This window comes from Lynx rufus, unplaced genomic scaffold (assembly GCF_022079265.1).
Source record: "Lynx rufus isolate CCGP_SWC_20201006 ecotype Redwood Valley unplaced genomic scaffold, mLynRuf1.p SCAF_3, whole genome shotgun sequence".
Taxonomy (NCBI): domain Eukaryota; kingdom Metazoa; phylum Chordata; class Mammalia; order Carnivora; family Felidae; genus Lynx; species Lynx rufus.
Genome location: NW_025814845.1, coordinates 139478802 through 139498407, shown reverse-complemented (window position 1 = coordinate 139498407; position 19606 = coordinate 139478802). Strand labels below are relative to the sequence as shown.

The 19606-nt window shown below is 41.4% G+C and overlaps 1 pseudogene; it reads left to right on the top strand.

Annotated features, from left to right (window-relative positions):
* The first annotated feature begins 1264 nt into the window (after positions 1–1264).
* LOC124521174 (protein FAM133B-like) lies at positions 1265–17690 on the top strand (annotated as a pseudogene).
* Positions 17691–19606: the final 1916 nt, after the last annotated feature.

Sequence of the window (19606 nt, the reverse complement as noted above, 5' to 3'; positions counted from 1 at the left end):
CCTTCAATCAGTTCCATAACTCTACAGCAAGCCTCTTTCATTACTTGTATGAATAATAAGACTTAGAGGGCACCAACATCTGGGGCATACTCTCATTTCCTGGCTCCACACATCTTTCGGTCATAGCACAGATCATACTTGTGGTTTTACATTCTTTTTTTTGTTAATGACATGGGAGCCTATGGTTCATGGTCTGAATTCTTCTCTATTTTTTCTCAAAGCTGTATTACCTTCTCTAATTCTTGTGGCTGCTGAAAAATATTGGCTAGTATGAACTCAATAAAAAAAAAAAAGTTAGGCTAATAAACTAAATTTGTAGTAGATCCTCAGCTCTCAAGATTTGATCCCTGCGACTTGAAATGATGTTTAACATACCAGAGCCTCACCTTACAGTTAAGAAAAAGGAAAATTCCGTACCTACAAGGCCTACAAATGAGGAGCAAAGGATGACACTGACTACGTCAGGGAGGTGCTGGCACTGTGGGTTGGAGGTTCTTTTTTTTTTTTTAATTTTTTTTTTTTCAACGTTTATTTATTTTTGGGACAGAGAGAGACAGAGCATGAACGGGAGAGGGGCAGAGAGAGAGGGAGACACAGAATCGGAAACAGGCTCCAGGCTCCGGGCCATCAGCCCAGAGCCTGACGCGGGGCTCGAACTCACGGACCGCGAGATCGTGACCTGGCTGAAGTCGGACGCTTAACCGACTGCGCCACCCAGGCGCCCCTGGGTTGGAGGTTCTTACCTTCACACCCCAACAATCCTTCTTTGGAGATCACGTGGCCACTTTGCAAACTTGAAAACTGTCGTCCTGATAAAAATCTCATGTAACGCAGTCATACCACCTCCGTTACGACTACATGGATTTAAGCTGAGGCCCAGGATCCTGTATTTCTTTAAAAAAAAACAAATTTTTTTTGGGGGGGGACAGGGGTTACTTGTAAGGGGATTCCTGTAGTTCTCAAAGAGTCTTGCAAGAATCTGAGAGACCCAGTCGTGCACAAGCACCCCCACATATGGAGCCCAGAAGAGGCCCAGGAAGCCCTTGCTCAGCTAAGCCTCAGGACGAAAGGCCCTTCCTGCTTACCTGCAGCAAGCGGTTCAGCGGCTCAAGCAAGGCGCCGCGCACTCGCACTCGGTTCAAAGACAGGCTGGCCACAGATTAACGACCCCAACATCCCCCCCGCAGAGCGCGGTTTCCTGCGTCAGAGACTCACATTTGTTCCGTGCTGTGATTGGCCTGTTTCCCCGGAAGTGGTGGCAGCTATGGGCCTGCGCATGTGCATGCTCAATGACCCTGCTGGAGGGGGAGAATGGGAAGAGATCCTGAGGGTAGCTGGGGGTTGTAAGGCTAAGTGATTAAAGGCATTAGTCCCAATTTAACTCGAGTTGCTAATATTTATATTCCTGTGACAAACTTGAGAGCCAAAATAAGGCCAAACCATACAGCAGGCGGTTTTTAAAATCTTCAATACCCCACCCTCCTCCCAGACTGTGAAGGAGTGAGGAGTTCTGCTGTAACCACTTCACCTAGTGTGGGATTACTGAGATTACTTGTCGTAGGTGAGGGTGTAGTTAGCGTTGAAAAAACAATCCTCTTTGGATCAATTTGCATCTCAGTGAGTGCTTGGGTGGGTCTGTCCCACCCTGTAGGAGGATTATGCCCCACCAACTCAGGCTCACCCAGGTCTCTCCTTGAAGTTCTTCTTAAGGTGAATTAGTTGGACAACTTGATAAAGTCTTCAAGGCTGAAGGATCAGTAACTAAGTACTTCTTAACTCATAAGTTAGTACCCAAGTGGGACCGAAAGAGGTATTTGCAGAAGGAATAATAAAGTTAACGTATTACTTTCAATTGAAATCAGACAGCTGGATTCTCAGACGAATAGCCTACTGTCATGTGGTCATCATCCAGATGTCCCACATATACTTCTCATATATATTTTTGGTCTTTGTGCATGGTTTCTGTCTCACAGCCCCTAAAACACTTGTACCTTTGCGGGTGATAAGAGTAATGGAAGTATCTTCTGTTGTAATGCTTAGTCTCTTGTCTTCAGTTCCTTCAGTGTGTAAGGGTGAAATGGGTGTTTTGTTATTCATAACAAGCTCAACCATAACTGATTTTATGGCAGCGAGGTGACTTTTAGAAATTCCCTGAAGATCTTGGGGTGGGAGGGCTGGTTGCCAGAGGAACTGACCAAGAATGGAGGGTTGGAATATACAGTCCCACCCCTGATTTCTGGCGATGTGGGGAGAGGCTGGAGGGTGAATCACAGTCACCAATGACCAATAATCGCGAAGCAGTGAAGCCTCCACAAAAACCCAAACAAGGAGGGGAGTTTGGAAAGCTTGCAGGTTGGTAAGCCAGAGGTTCACCAGCCACCATGCTGGGCCCCAAACTCTGAAAGGACAGAAGCTCTTTTGGAATCTTGCCCTATTCATCCCTTCATTGGCTGTTGATTTGTATCTTTCAGTAGCCTTTAGATATAAACCAGTGAGTAAATATATATAAACCAGTGAGTATTTTTAGCTAACAAGTTGAAGAAAACATGTTGGGGGGATAGCAATGGAGGGGAAAGCACACCCTAAAGCTCTCCAAAGAACATTTATTACATTTTTAATATTTCCCATTTAGACATTTACCCAAGTGTGCAACACATTTCAAAATAGAATGAACTATATGTGAGGACATGGACTACCTCCTAGATAAAATATTCAAAGAAAAATTTACAGAATACACAGGATGCTCCCATTTCCTAAATACATATACCCAAACTCATGCAATATATACTCTCATATGAGTAGGTTATTTGGAAGGTTTGCACAGGAAGCTGTTTCAGGTAATGTCCAGATTCTAGGGAATGGACTAGAACACATGAAGTCACTGTGTAGCCATTTTCACACATGAATTGTTTTCATGACATTCAGTAGACAATTTTTTTTTTAATTTTTTCTTTTTTAATGTTTATTTATTTTTGAGACAGAGAGAGGCAGAGCATGAACAGGGGAGGGTCAGAGAGAGAGGGAGACACAGAATCGGAAGCAGGCTCCAGGCTCTGGGCCATCATCAGCTCAGAGCCCGACGCGGGGCTCGAACTCACGGACCGTGAGATCGTGACCTGAGCTGAAGTCGGACGCTTAACCGACTGAGCCACCCAGGCGCCCCTCAGTAGACAATTTTAATTTTAAAGAAGTTTCACAGCAATATTTTTGGGTGCAGGTATTTGTGTTCCTGATTAAAGGAAAATCTTTTCACTCTGTTATGTGCTCTCTTCATGAGGTCAGTAATGCTTGTTTTGTTCTTAGTTTTTTCCTCACTTTTTGTGATGTTAGTAGGCATACTGGTCATTGCCTAAACCTTTTAATAAATTTGGGATGGTGGGGCGCCTGGGTGGCGCAGTCGGTTAAGCGTCCGACTTCAGCCAGGTCACGATCTCCAGGTCCGGGAGTTCGAGCCCCGTGTCGGGCTCTGGGCTGATGGCTCAGAGCCTGGAGCCTGTTTCCGATTCTGTGTCTCCCTCTCTCTCTGCCCCTCCCCCGTTCATGCTCTGTCTCTCTCTGTCCCCCCCAAAAAAAAAAAAAAAAAACGTTGAAAAAAATGAAAAAATAAATTTGGGATTGTAAAATAATAATGGTTTCTGCTTTTTTATTTATTTTAATGTAATTTAATTTAATTTTATTTTATTTTAATTTATTTTATTTTATTTTTAGGTTGGCTCCATCCCCAACATGGGGCTTGAATTGATCACATGGGGCTTGAATTGATCACAACCCTGAGATCAAGAGTCAGATGCTCTACCAACTGAGCCAGCCAGGTGCCCCTGCCTTACTTTATTTTACTAAATGTTTATTTATGTATTTTGAGAGAGAGAGAGAGAGCACATGAGCAGGGGATGGGCAGAGAGAGGGAGACAGAAAATCCCAAGCAGGCTCCATGCTGTCAGCACAGAGCCCAGCCCAGGGCTCAAACTCACACACTCTGAAATCATGACCTGAGCCAAAATCAAGAGTTGGAGACTTAATCGACTGAGTTACCCAGGTGCCCTGCCCCTACCTTATTTTAAAAACTAGTGGAATATATCTTTGGTAGTAACTTTCCTTATTATTTGACCAACATGAAGTGCTGTTCATGTCACGAAGGAAGAATAAATGTTTCACTGGACATCCTTTAAAAATTTTTTTTTAATGTTTATTTTTGACAGAGAGAGAGTGAGAGACAGAGCATGAGTGTGTGTGGGGGGGGGGGGGCGGGGGTTGGGCAGAGAGAGTCGGAGACACAGAATCCAAAACAGGCTCCAGGCTCTGAGCTGTCAGCACAGAACCTGACATGGGGCTCGAACTCACAGACAGTGAGATCCTGATCTGAGCTGAAGTCGGACGCTCAACTGACTGAGCCATCCAGGTTCCCCTGAGCATCCTTTTAAAAAGGGAATATCTTGAAGACATCCAGGTGGCCAACCGACACATGAAAAAATGCTCAACATCACTCATCATCAGGGAAATACAAATCAAAACCACAATGAGATACCACCTTACACCTCTCAGAATAGCTAACATTAACAACTCAGACAACAACAGATGTGGATGTGGACAACAGCAGGGATGTGGAGAAAGAGGCTCTCTTACACTGCTGGTGGGAATGCAAGCTGGTGTAGCCACTCTGGAAAACAGTATGCAGGTTCCTCAAAAAATTAAAAACAGAACTACCTCAGGACCCAGCAATTGCACTATTAGGTATTTATCCAAGGGATACAGGTATCCTCTTTTGAAGGGGCACATGCTAGGTATTTATCAAAGGGATACAGGCATGCTGTTTCAAAGGGGCACATGCACCCCAATGTTTATAGTAGCACTATCCACAATAGCCAAAGTATGGAAAGGGCCCAAATGTCCATCAATGGACATACCATGGAGTATTAGTCGGCAATCAAAAAGAATGAAATCTTGCCATTTGCAACTACGCGGATGGAACTAGAGGGTATTATGCTAAGCGAAATTAGAGAAAGACAAATATATGACTTCACTCATATGAGGACTTTAAGACACAGAATAGATAAACACAAGGGAAGGGAAGCAAAAGTAATATAAAAACAGGGAGGGGGATAAAAACATAAGAGACTCTTACATATGGAGAACAAACAGAGGGTTACTAGAGGGACTGTGGGAAGGGGGATGGGCTAAATGGGTAAGGGACATTAAGGAATCTACCCTTGAAATCATTGTTGCACTATATGCTAACTAACTTGGATGTAAATTTAAAAAATAAAATAAAAATAAATAAATAAAAATAAAAAGAGAATATCTTGTCCCTAGGAACAATATAGTACTTGTAATTTGCGTTCTTTTCTGACCAACAGGACTCCATAGTGACCTTCAATTCATGTGGGCCAGTGAATACAGGAAGATTAGTTATCTGGAGATCTGTGGCTCTTCTTGGGAAGATTCCTCTGGAAATAAAGGAAAAGAGCAGAACCAAACTTCAGGGACTGTAGCTTACTATGTACTGATTTCAAAAGGAGAAGTTGAGGATTCACCAGCTTCTCGTTTTTCCTTAGCTCCTGGAGAACCAGCCCCACCCCACAAGCCCCTGACGTTTTTGAAAATGTTTTCCAGTTTGTTGTGAAATAATTGACATACATCACTGTGTAAGTTTAAGGTATACAGCATGAGGTTTGATTCACATATATTGTGAAATCAGTCCTTTTTTAAGATGGAAACCTCAGAAAGAAACCCACTCTGCACAATGACCTATAAAGCCAACCTGCGCAGCTCCAAGCAGAGGCCAGCTGCCCCATCTGCCTGGATTATCTGAGAGACCCAATGACCCTTGACCACAGGCACGACTTCTGTGGCTCCTGCATCCACCAGTGCTGGGAAGACCTATAAGACATGTCCCCTGTTTCATCTGTCTCCACCACTGCCCTGACAGGGACTTAAAGAGGAACACCCACTTTTGTCCCATGTATGATATTGTTAAGCAGCTTCCCACCACAAGGAACAAAAGGGAAGAGAGACTAAGCGGCAAGAGTTAGGGGTCCCTGGAAAAAGAAAGAGACTTGGCTTTGAGACCTAAGAAAGGACATTTTAGGCCCCCGGCCATTGTATGATCTTTGCCTGACTTGCTCGAGCACACTTCTTGCGGAACTTCCTAGGAGGTGTCGGAATTACAAAGAAATGCAAAAACCTCAGTAGTTAAGGGTTTTAAGGGAACAAAGAAAATGCAAAAACAGCCTCTACCTAGCCGGGAAATAACCTAACTGTAACCGAGATGATAAATCAATGGTAAAAACTCCCAGTGCAGTTTCAAAAGCAAAGATTTATCTAACACATGTTCTTGGGTCGTTTTTTGCAGGATTTAACCCCCTTTGAACACTCAAATACCAGACTAACTGGAGCAGAGAATTGATGACGCTGACCCTTGCTGGCCCTTGTAACTTCAATCGGCTAGGACCTGGACTCTGTCAATTTAGGATGTCTTTTGCCCCAATCCTTTCTTTTTTTTTTTTTTTACGTTTATTTTTATTTATTTTGAGAGAGAAATAGAGAGCAACAGGGGGAAGACTTTTGCCCAACTTCTATACTGAACTCTCCTTTGCCCAGCCCCTTCATGAATATGCATGCACCCCTAACTTAAAACTTCCCTAATTTTGTTGTTTGGGGAAACACGGCTTTGGGAAACATCCCTGGTGTTCCCTTGTTGCAAGTAAAACCCTTTCTTTTCCTTATCCTTTGGCTTGTTTGTGTCTTTTGGCTCAATACCCACCAAGAGGCAAACCCAGTTTCCACTAACAAAACCCTTGTGTGAGAAGTGCAGATTCTGGCTCTGTTCTGTGAGAAGGATCTGGAGCTATTGTGTCCCCAGTGCAGGGTCTCCTCTGACCTCCAGGACCACACCCTGACACCCACTGAGCAAGCTGCAGCGGGTTACAAGGAAGCAGTTCAAAGGCTACAGTGAGCCCCTGAAGAAGCAGGTTGAAAATGCTGAAAGGCAGTTAGAAATCCAAGTCTCAAAAGTACTTGCCTTAAGGTGGAAGGTGAAAAAGTAGAGGGGGGAATTACACTCTGAATATGAAGAACTACAGCATTTTACTGGAAGAGGAATAGGATGCCCTTTTTTAAAAATTATTTTTGATGGAACAGAAGGATCTTGAAGAATAACTAATTGAAAACAAAGGCCATTATTCAGATCATAGTTCCAATCCTAAAAGAAAAAGAAAACGAAACAAAACAACAACTGCCAGAGTCCGGCTCCAGCAGGTCCAGGGGTTCCCGAAGGATGAACGGCATCGGCGAAAATAACAAATAACAAAATAACAAAAATAACAAACTAACAGCTTGTTAGACTGGCCGCTTTATTGTGGCAAACGTGGCATTATATTTGTTAGCAATTTCCTTGTAGCGTGCGTCATCTATGTTTCTCGGCTTTACCTAATTCTAAAAATGTTCCTTTGTGCAATCACCCATTAAGGAACATCATGGTTATTTTCTTGTAACGTTCCCTCCTGCGCTTTGCTTATTGATTAATTTCTTCATATTATTTTCATTATGTGTCTACATTTATTTATAGTTTATAAAGCGTTTGCTTCGCTATTTTCATGAAAGGTCATCTAACTCTCAACACCTCAAGTGGAACATTTACAGAGACATGACTTCTTAATTGTTCCTTTGAGCCATTTGCGGTACAAGGACCAAAAGTATTCCCTTCGGTCTGGGGTGCTGGGAGGGAGCCAAGAGAGCCCTGGGAACCCAGCCTTATGCGCTCCCAGAGAGACAATGTATACCTAGGAACTAATGAACCATTCTGTACCCTAACCCACCAGGTCCAGTTACCATCTTGAAAGCCTCCTGGGGGCCAAGTGGGCCTAGGGGTTGGAGTAACTTTTATCCATAGATACATTCCTTTGTTGCCAGAATGGGGATTTTGAACCCATTAGTCCCCCTCCTTGGCTGGGAAATATATGGGGCTATCCTTCCTTTAGGTAGGGGACGGGCAGGCAGGGGTGGCACCAGTTGGATATAAGGTTTCTTTTTTGTCCTGGGGGTCATCCCCAGAAAATATCCCCGAGTTTGCCCCCATGGGTTTATTTTGAATCATCAATGCCAATTGGACCATGGGGATGGCCATGATGAGTAAGAGAAGGGATACCAGTAGCTTCCCATTCGGAGGGTTGCTCTGCGTTGCCCTTCCGCCAACCACTCAGGCTGTGCCATCAGGAAGTCTGGATGGATCGGCTCCCGGCAAACAACAATGCTATGTGAAATAGCAAAGAAGTGTGTCCAGGCAGACTTATATTTACTGATAGGTATTGGACATATACATACATAACAGACATAAAAACCTAAAAACTCCCGAAGTTTTTTTATATTAATTAAAGAGAGTTATTATCTCTTTCACATTTTTGTCCTGCAAAAAAATTATTAACACATTAAGGTGGCTTTAACACTAGATCCTAAAACTGCCCATAGACTTGTCAGAAGACAAAACAAGTACGAAATATGGAAAGACACAAACTTTCCATATAATCCCAACACATCTACTTTTTACCCTACTGTCCTGAATTTTGGAGGGTTTGATGCTGACGGGCAGATAGAAAGAGGCCCTATGGATTTTCCGTAGGTTTGTTCAGACTCTTCTTCAGAAATGCTTTTACAGAAGTGCCTGGGTGCTTAAGTGAGTTAAACATCTGACTTTGATTCAGCTCATGATCTCACGGTTTGTGAGTTGGAGCCCTGCATCAGTCTCTGTTCTGACAGCTCAGAGCCTGGAGCCCACTTCAGATTCTGTGTCTCTCTCTCTCTCTGCCCCTCCCCCACTCATGCTCTGTCTCTGTCTCTCTCTCAAAAATAAATGAACATTTATTTATTTATTTATTTATTTTTAATTTTTTTTCAACGTTTATTTATTTTTGGGACAGAGAGAGACAGAGCATGAACGGGGGAGGGGCAGAGAGAGAGGGAGACACAGAATCGGAAACAGGCTCCAGGCTCCGAGCCATCAGCCCAGAGCCCGACGCGGGGCTTGAACTCCCGGACCTGGAGATCGTGACCTGGCTGAAGTCGGACGCTTAACCGACTGCGCCACCCAGGCGCCCCAAAAATAAATGAACATTTAAAAAAAATGCTTTTACATCCTTACCACCAAAGAGATACTGCTGGCAAACTCAGGATTCAAGTGGGTGATGGGGTCCAAAACACATGGACTGGCTTTTTCTGGATCATGAGTTGGAGAGGTCTCATTTTTTAATATGAGTAATATAGGTCTTATATTTATACCTTCACCGATACTTTCACACAAAAACTTTGGCCTGACATCTCTATTGTACCTACTTCAAACTCTCTTACTATCTGTCAAATCACAGATGAATTGTGAACTCGTTGGAACTCTGTATGTTGTTACATTTTCTTTCTGTACTATGGAATGTCCTTAAGATAATGTATAATCTCTGTTATGTTTTGGATAACATGATTTCAAGAGTTAGTGTTTTATGTTTTCAACATCAAGAGAGTCACTTTTTATTCTTCTATATCAATAACTAATGAGAATATAGAATTTGTGTTGTTCCATGGAAATGACAAGGGAATCAACTAGAAATTGCAATTTTGCAGTTCTAAAAGCAAAGACTTCAAATTGAGCATGTTTTATTTACCATTCACATTTTATCAATGCCAGTAAATGTACTTTATGACTTCACCTCATGTTATATATACACGTATCCTGTAAATTCAACAGTTTGTTAAGTGTCTTAGAAGTCCATGTTGACAATGGTTGGAAGACACAGATTTAGGCAGAAGTCTTCAGCTTTCTGCTTTGTTGGAGAAATGGAAATCAGGAGGAAGTTGGAAGTGTTTAGACCATTTTTTAAAAACTCACTTCGTATAGAAGAATTCCAGAAAGAGATGAAGAGGGTGTATTTCACGAAATGGAAATTGAATCAGTCGTATGGGATCCTCCAAAAAGGGCTGACAAAATTCTCTTTTCACACAATAAACCAAGACAGAACTGAGTAGCTAAGTTTAATAACTAAGACATTTGCAGAGTTGGGTGACTAATCTTCCTAACTAATTCATAGATGTCAAATTTACACTCTAGCAAAATTTATAAAATTTGAGTAAAAGAAAAATTATGATGCTGTTTTTCTCCTGAAATTTACTCATTTAAATTGCATACATTTTTATATTATATTATATTATATTATATTATATTATATTATATTATAAGAGTGAGAGCAAGGAAGCAAAGAAGAGGGGCAGAGGGAGAGAGAGAGAGAGAAAGAGAGAGAGATAGAGAGAGAGAGAGAGAGAGAGAGAGAGAATCTTAAGTAGTTCCCATACCCAGCATGGAGCCCAATGCAGGGTTTGATCCCACAATCCTAGGATCATGACCTGTGCCAAAATCAAGAGTTGGATGCTCAACCTACTGAGCCACCCAGATACCCCAAAATGGCATATATTTTAGTGTTCAGTCTACTTGTCTCATATTTCATACTACATGACCAGTGATTAACTCATAATAATTATATCTTAAATTATGGAATAGATGTGTGTGCTGTTTTACTACTCATAACTCTGTTATTTTAGGAAAGCAAAGGATAAAGGTTTTGAGAACTCATTTTATAAAAATATAATTAATTTCTCTAGTAGTCAGCATTTCAATCATATTTTCCCCCAGTTTTTAAGATATAATTGATTTATAGTCTATATAAGTTTAAGGTATTCAACATAATTTACATATATTATGTAAATATATTACATATATTATGAACTGATTACCATGGTAAGTTTAGTTAATATCTATCATCAACTCTCTCTTAACTCTCAAATATATCCTACGGCCGTGTCAGCTATAGTCATCAGGATGCACATTTCATCTCCAGCGCTTATGTACCTTATAAGTTTGTACCTTTGACCATCTCCCTCCACCTTTCTCCCTCCCCGCCACCCCCTCTCTGGTAACTACAAGTCTGATCTTGTTTTCTATGAGTTTGGATTTTTTTTTTTTTTTTTTGGTTAAGATTTCACTTGTAAATGAGATCCTATAGTATTTGCCTTTCTCCATCTGATTTATTTCAGACACAGCGTAATGCTCTCAAGTTTCATCCAAGTTGTCACAAATGTGTCACATGTGATACAAATGTCACTAAATCTTTTTTTAGTGACTGGATAATATTCCGTTGTGTGTGTGTGTGTGTGTGTGTGTGTATCCAGGAAGGGACAGCCTCTCCTTTGGTTACTTAATCCCTAGAGAGAGCAAACAATTTGTCTGAGACTCTGGCTTTGATATGTAAACCAACCACTTCTGAGACCATTCCAGCATCAAGCCTGCTTTTATTAGGGCTCTTGAAGCTCTGAACACTGCCCCTGAAATCACCCCAGGTACTGGACAAAGAGAAACCACCCCTATCCGAAGGCACCAATCCTAAACCTGTTCAGCTGCTTCACCCATTCATTCCCTTGAAAACTCCAATAAAGGCTCAAGCCTAGGCTTTTTCTATTGCCTCCTGACTAACCCTGGTAATTCTGCATGACTCTGCATGATGTGGTATGCCCTCTCCTCTTGACAAATGTAAATAATAAACTATCTTTTCAATGGTAGCTGTTTCCTGATGGAAACAACAGTTGGCCTCATGCGTTGGCCATACCTGAGTAAAGTCAAAGCTTTCCATTTTTCTCAATGTAACAGCCCTGGCCAGAGTCAGATGTACCCAGCATATACTGGGGTAGGGTAGGGGCAGTCATTTCACTGATGAATGGGAATATCTCTTTAACTCTGACTGGGAATAATATATTCAATAGAAGAGAAGAAGTAATCTCTAAGGGAAAGAATGGACACATTCTACCAAATTAATTTTTTTCATAAAAAATATATATATGAAGACTAAACAGGGAAGCTATAAATCAAAGATGATATCAGCAGTGTATATGATTAAAGATTCATTTCTAGAACATTTTTTTTTTAATTTTTTTTTTTTTTTCAACGTTTATTTATTTTTGGGACAGAGAGAGACAGAGCATGAATGGGGGAGGGGCAGAGAGAGAGGGAGACACAGAATCGGAAACAGGCTCCAGGCTCTGAGCCATCAGCCCAGAGCCCGACGCGGGGCTCGAACTCGTGGACCGCGAGATCGTGACCTGGCTGAAGTCGGACGCTTAACCGACTGCGCCACCCAGGCGCCCCTCTAGAACATTTTTTTTAATGTTTTATTTATTTTTGAGACAGAGAGAGACAGAGCATGAGCAGAGGAAGGGCAGAGAGAGAGGGAGACACAGAATCCGAAGCAGGCTCCAGGCTCTGAGCTGTCAGCACAGAGCCCGACGTGGGGCTCGAACTCACAAACCTCGAGATCATGATCTGAGCCGAAGTCGGACGCTCAACCGACTGAGCCACCCAGGCGCCCCAATTTCTAGAACATTTCAAAATTTTTTATTGGTCTATAAGAAAAAGAAAACCTATTATAGATTGAACATGTGTTTCTCCCCAAAATTCAAATGTTGAGCCCTTACTTGGAATATGATGGTACTTGGAGGTGGGGCTTTTGGAAGTTAATTAGGTTTAGATAAGGTCATGATGGTGAAGCCCTCACAATGGGATTAGTCCTCCAATAAGAGGAGGGAAACCTGTTGCACCTGGAAAGGCCATTTGCACAGAGAGTGAGAAGGTGGCCATCACCAAGCCAGGAAGAGGGCCCTCCCTAAAACCACAGCATGTTAGCACTCTGATCTCAGATTTCTAGCTTCCAGAACTATGAGAAGTAAATGCGTAAGCCATCTGGCATATGGTATTTTGTTACAGCAGCTGGAGCTAAGACAAAACCTGATATAAAAATGGGTATATTATAGAAGGTATATCAGAGTAGAGAAATCATTAATACTCCACAAAAAAATAAAAAGACGATGAAGTTTATTAGTAATCAGGAGATTATAATTTAAAACTGCAGTGTGACAGAGGACGTGCGGGGCACCCACTTTGGCCGCCTCTCTGGCTCCCTCGGTGTCTGACCGTGTGTTTAGTCCTGCGCCCTGGGGAAGCGGGACAATTGGGTGGCCTGTATGAACCCGATAGCAGTGGCCAGATCAGGGATCCAATCTGGTCTTCAGGGCCAACAATCCAAGATTATCTGAATCGATCAAGGCCTACCTGGGAAGAAGTAAAAGAACAGCTGGAGGGATACCTGGGTGGCTCAGTCAGTTAAGCATCTGACTTCGGCTCGGGTCATGATCTCACGGTTCGTGAGTTCAAGTTCCGCATCCAGTTCTGTGCCGACAGCTCAGAGACTGGAGCCTGCTTCAGACTCTGTGTCTTCCTCTCTCTCTGCCTCTCCCCGATTTGTGCGTGTGCGCGTGTGCTCTCTCTGTCTCTCTCTTTCTCAAAAATAAATATTAAAAAAATGAAAAGAAAAGAACAGCTAGAGAAGAAAAAGAAAAGCCCTAAGGCATTGGCTGAATTTGAAGAAAAAATGAATGAGAACTTGAAGAAAGAACTAGAAAAACACAGGGAAAAATTATTAAGTGGCAGTGAGAGCTCATCCAAAAACAGACAGAAAAAGAAAAGAGAAAAGAAGAAATCTGGCAGGTACTCGTCGTCTTCTTCACCAAGCTCTGATTCTTCCAGCAGTTCTTCAGATGCTGAAGATGAGGATAAAAAACAAGGAGAAAGAAAAAAGAGAAAAAGAAGAACGATTCCCGTAAATCTTCTGAAAGCTCCATGTCAGAAACGGAATCAGACAGTAAGGATAGTTTAAACAAAGAAAAAGAAGTCAAAGGATCCAACTGAGAAAGGAAAGGACATTAAAGGAGTCAGCAGGAAAAGAAAGATGTATCCTGGAGATAAACCTTTATCATCTGAGTCCTTATCAGAATCAGATCATACTGAAGAAGTACTAGCATGGGAGGGTGTGGGAGAAGGTAAAATGGGTGATAGGCATTGAGGAGGGCACTTGTTGGGACGAACACTGGGTGTTGTATGTAAGTGATGAACCATGGGAATCTACATCAAAAACCAAGAGCACACTGTACACACTATATGTTAGGCAATTTGACAATAAATTATATTTAAAAATAAATAAATAAAATAAAATATGCCAGCAATAAATAAATAAATAAATAAATAAATAAATAAATAAATAAAATATCCCGGCTAAATAAATAAATAAGAAGAAGTGTGAGCAAAAAAGAAGAAACACAGTGAAGAATGAGAAAAAGAAAAAACAAAAAAGAAAAAGAACCATAAGACACACAGTGAGAAGGGGCGTCTGGGTGGCTCAGTCGGTTTAGCATCCAGCTTCAGCTCAGGTCATGATCTCGCGGTCTGTGAGTTCGAGCCCCGCGTCGGGCTACGTGCTGACAGCTCAGAGCCTGGAGCCTTCTTCGGATTCTGTAACTCCTTCTCTCTCTGCCCCTCTGCCTCTCGCTCTCTGTCTCTCTCTCTCTCAAAAATAAATAAACATTAAAGAAACACTGTGAGAAGAAAAAGAAGGCTCCTAGTTCAAGTCCTGACTCACCATAACATTAAGAAAAATCAGGATTCCCTTACAAAGTGCAATGTCTAAGAAAATTTCAACTGTGAAAATTATGACATAATTACTAAAATGCATGAATTTTCTTGTCTTTACAATTATTCCTGGACTGTTCAATAGCCACTCAGATGCCGTTGTGTGAAAGGGCCGTAACTGTTGCCTGCTGCTTGAACATCTTTTTTTTTTTTCTCTTCCAGTGCTTAACGACTCTGGGAGATAATACATTGCAGTTGCACTACTGGCTAAGATATTTGGGGATAAAGTTAATATTTTTGACTAGAAGTATCTAATGATAAATCAACAGAAATCGAATCTGGATATATCATTAAGATATAATCAGAAATGATCAGATGACTCTAGTTAACATTTTGAAATAGGGATTACATTGATGTTTCAAAATCCTTACTCTGTAGATAAGCATATTTTAGTTTTCTCCTCTTAAATACTTTTTTACCTGGGAAGGAGCTTTTAGGGTGGGGAGGGGTGGTTCACAATCTCTCTCTTTAGCCAGCAGAATAGTGTGCCTTTTCTCTTCATACATCCTATGTTTGTGGACACAGTAGCCATGCTTCATGGGGAGGTCAGAGCTGTGGGTACAGCAGTCTTGCCCTTAGACATCCTTGGACTCTTGTCATTTGCTGCTTTCAATGAACCAGAGTGACAGCCCTTTGCAGCACGACAAAGCCCCAAAAGCTCTGGGATTTATCTCCGCTTCAATGATACTGTATTATTTTTTTTTAACGTTTATTTATTTTTGAGACAGAGAGAGACAGAGCATGAACAGGGGAGGGTCAGAGAGAGGGAGACACAGAATCTGAAACAGGCTCCAGGCTCTGAGCTGTCAGCACAGAGCCCGACGCGGGGCTCGAACTCACGGACCGCGAGATCATGACCTGAGCCAAAGTCGGCCACTTAACCGACTGAGCCACCCAGGCGCCCCGATACTGTATTTTTTTTAGCATTAGAATGTGTTACAGCATTTGATTTAATTTTGACTACGCTCTGGCTTTGGAGAGGAATCATTGCAAATAGACACTGGTACTTTTTGCACTTGACAGCGAAAGGTTCTAAAATGCATGTTTTATGCTGTTAGTTTTAACCAGTCAGGAAAATTTTACGCACCCAGTGATCGTTATTTCATTTCTGTATGCCTTTTGTTTAGGCTGCCGGGTTTATCTTTTATTAACTCCTTATTCTTGCTACCTAAAATCCATACTGTGTTTAATGGCATGCTTCCCGAGATACTTAGCATGTAAAAAAAGCAGGCTTTTGACTTTTTTTTTTCTTTAGACAGCTTCGTGTTGAAGCTGAGACTTACCATAAACAAGATGAGTGGCAGGCCTGGGATGCTGTGTCTTGCTACATGAAGCTATTGCCAGAATCTTAGTGAATATAACATTTGAGAAATTTGTCTTTGTATATTCATAACAAATAATGACAATTTAAATGAGAATTACATTATTGCTCTTCCTGTGTCATATTTTCTTTATTTTTAAAAACAAATTTTTAATGTTTATTTATTTTTGAGAGAGAGACAGAAACCAAGCTCAAGCAGGGAGAGTTCAGAGAGTGAGGGAGACACAGAATCTGAAGCAGGCTCCAGGCTCTGAGCTGTCGGCACAGAGCCCGACGCTGGAACTCACGGACCGTGAGATCATGACTTGAGCTGAAGTCAGACACTTAATCGACTGAGCCACCCAGGCACCCCTCTCCCTGTGTCATCTTTTACTAAGATTTTGTGCTTCATTTCCACTCCTGAATTGTTTACTAGTAACGTTAAAAGGAATTGATAAATCATTTTCGCTTTACATTTTTTATATAATCAGGTAATATGAAATATAATTTGATGTACAATTTTACCTGTTACAGAGGACATGCTAATTATAGTGGTATATGCACAAAACATTTTGGTATGACAAGGGGCCGAATAAATAGCTACTTTACTTAAAAAATAATAAATAAAAATAAGATAAAATTACAGTGTGATAGCATTCACACCATTCAGCTAAGCAGTATTCAAAAGAGTGGTGATACCTGTATTAATCATCAAGGCGGCCAAACAAAATACCACAGACCTTTACTTTCTCCCAGTTCTGGAGGCCAGGAGTCCAAATCAAGGTGTTGTGGGTTCGTTTGCTTCAGAGGCCTCTCTCTTTGGCTTGCCAATGGCCTGCTTATGCCTGTGTCTTCACATGGCTTCTTCTATGTACCCATGCATTCACAATGCCTCCTCCTGTTCTTATAAGAACACAATCATATTGGACTTTGCCTAAGTTACACATTGTAAGCTCATTTCTCAGTTCTGTATATTGAAGATAATAATAGTCGCTGCTTCAGAAGTTAGCTACAGAGATTCAATTAGATAGTTATTTATTTATTTATTTATTTATTTTTCAATTAGGTTTTTAGACAAACACTTGAAACAGCGCATACAACGTGGTTAGTCAGTAAAATGTAGCTATGTCACCCAAGTCCAAGCTTCCTCTGCTCACACTACATGACAAGCCAATAAGTCGAGAGGCAAGATGCTGGGGGCAAAGCAAGTGACTTTATCTGGAAAGCCAGCAAACCTGTGAGATGGCAGACTATTGTCCCAAAGAACCATCTCCCTCCCGCATGAAATTTGAGCTTCTTTTATGTTAGGAAAAGTGGGAAGGGGGGGGAGCCAAAAGATGACTGACCTCTGATTATATCTCAGGAAGGTGTGTAAGTTCTTTGTCTCTAGTCAATTGATCTTACTGTATAGGAATCTAGTCATATCATTTCTGTGAATCTTAAATATAGCATAGTCATTTCTACATGTACTCCCTTATCTCCTTGGGCGAGATATATTTCAGGTGAAAAGCAGAAGTTTGCAAATCTTAGCTGCAACATGTCTATATGCAGGGCCAAGTAGAAGTTTCTAAGCTCCAGGGCACAGTAGCAGGGAAACAGAAGCAACGTGGAGTTAGTCATGCTAAGTTATAATTCCCCAACATCAACGTTCTGTTCCATAATCTTGAGGGATCAGGACAAGGGGACATCATCTCTCATCTGACTGCTTCTTGTTGGACAGGGTCAAAGAGAGGCAATTGTGGAATAGAACAATTTGACCAGACTTATGAAATATTCCGGAACGCTCTTTTTGCCATTGGGGTCTTAGAAGCAACCCTAGGCATTTGTCCCCCTAAAATTGAATGAATTCTCTTTTTTTTAAGTTCATTTATTTATTTTATAAGTTTATTGATTTATTTTGAGAGAGACAGAGAGAGAGCACAAGGAAGAGGGGCAGAGAGAGAGAGGGAGAGAGAGAATCCCAAGCAGGCTCTGTGCTGATGTGGGGCTTGAACTCCCAAACCATGAGATCATGACCTGAGTCAAAATCAAGAATCAGACGCTTAACCAACTGAGCTACTCAGGCACCCCTAAAATCAAATAAATTCTTTTAGGAATCCAGGGAAAGGGCCTTGAGAACCAGTTTCCTATTCTGATTCATGTTCCAAGGTTTGTTGGAGGCAAGTAGTCTGTTGTCTAATTTTGTCAATATGGGTTCTTCTGAGGAAAAAACGTAAGTGCAGCAGGTGGTGTTTAACTATCATATAGACTCTGCCTTGTTCAGCAAGCACCTGGGTAATTAATAAGAGGCATTTCTAAGGAAACAATAGAAAAACACAGCGTGGAGCGAATTATAGATCTAGTGTCTGAGTCTAAATGCTGCCAATAAGGGGATTTTTAGGTGCTGCACTCAAAGCATCCTCAGATGGAGTGAGTGCAGGCAGACATAATCTGACGGATTTTTCTGGTTCATAGTGCCAATGACTCTGGTGATCCTTCTGAGTGGCCCACAGAGTGATGGGAGCTATTGCAACAATTTCTCTGACATTTCTCTCACATTGTCCAGCTTCAGTTTGCAGGGATGTAGGAAAGACAGCAGATTTAGTTCTCAGTGATTTCAAGTCAAGAGAAGGGAGAAAATTGGAAACCTTAGTTTGGAGAGCCATAGCTCGTTAAGTAGGAAGAAGAATTCAGGTTCTAACCCAGTTTAATAGGCAAACAACCAACACTCAAAGACAACCAGAACTAGAATCTAACATCCTCTAACATCCACAAAGGTGTGTTTTCGAAACATAATTTTTCTCTCTGAAATCACCCTCATATTTATCAGATAGCCAGATTAAGACTAATTTATTTGTAAAATAAATTTAATTTTAACACACCTGGCCTAATTATTTACATAAGTGTGGCAAGAATACCACATAGGTCTTTTCATTCTGCTTTGCCAGAATTTTTTTTGGTTTTTGTTTTACCTTGTTTTTTGTTTTTGAGAGAAAAAGTGGGCCCACATGTGCCACTGGGGGAAGGGCAGAGGAAGAGGTAGAGAGAATTCTGAGCAGGCTCCACATTCATTGTGGAACCAGACACAGGGCTCCTATCCCACGACTGTGAGATCAAGACCAGAGCTGAAATCAAGAGCCTGATGCTTAATCAACTGAGCCACCCAGACACCCCTGCCGGAACATTTGAATAAGGAATTTCAGGTTGAACTTTTTAATAGCCTCCCAAGGCCAGAAGCCAAGCCAAATACTTGCCATACCTATAGCTTTGGGTGAATTCCTCCCTTCTAGAGGTCTCCAAAATATCCTGAGATTCCTACATTTGCCAAGGAGTTACCTTCTTTACTCACTTGGTAAGGCTGCTGGGAGCTCTGTAAGCAATGTATCAAGCCAAAATTTCCGAGGGGTTCTATTGGCTCCCAAACTCAACTTTATTTCTTTAAAGTTGTCTGGTCATATCTGAGTCTCTGCATGCCTCTCAAATATGACATTCCAGTCAAAGCCTTGGTAATCTTACCAATGTTTTCAATGGTGTTCTTTTACAAGGAGAAGATTTTCATTGAACTTAAGCAAAAGACTATCATTGCCATGAAAGAATACTCACTGAGAGTTTCTGAATTCTGGATGGTTCAGGTAGGGAGAAATCATCAACATGTCAATGTGTTTACTTTCCAGTTTCCTTAAACTGGAAAAGCAAACATTAGAGAGCTGTCAATGTTTCAGACAAGAGTAAAAAAAAACATAATCGTCTTTCTCAATTCTTGTTCCTGTTACTAATTCTTG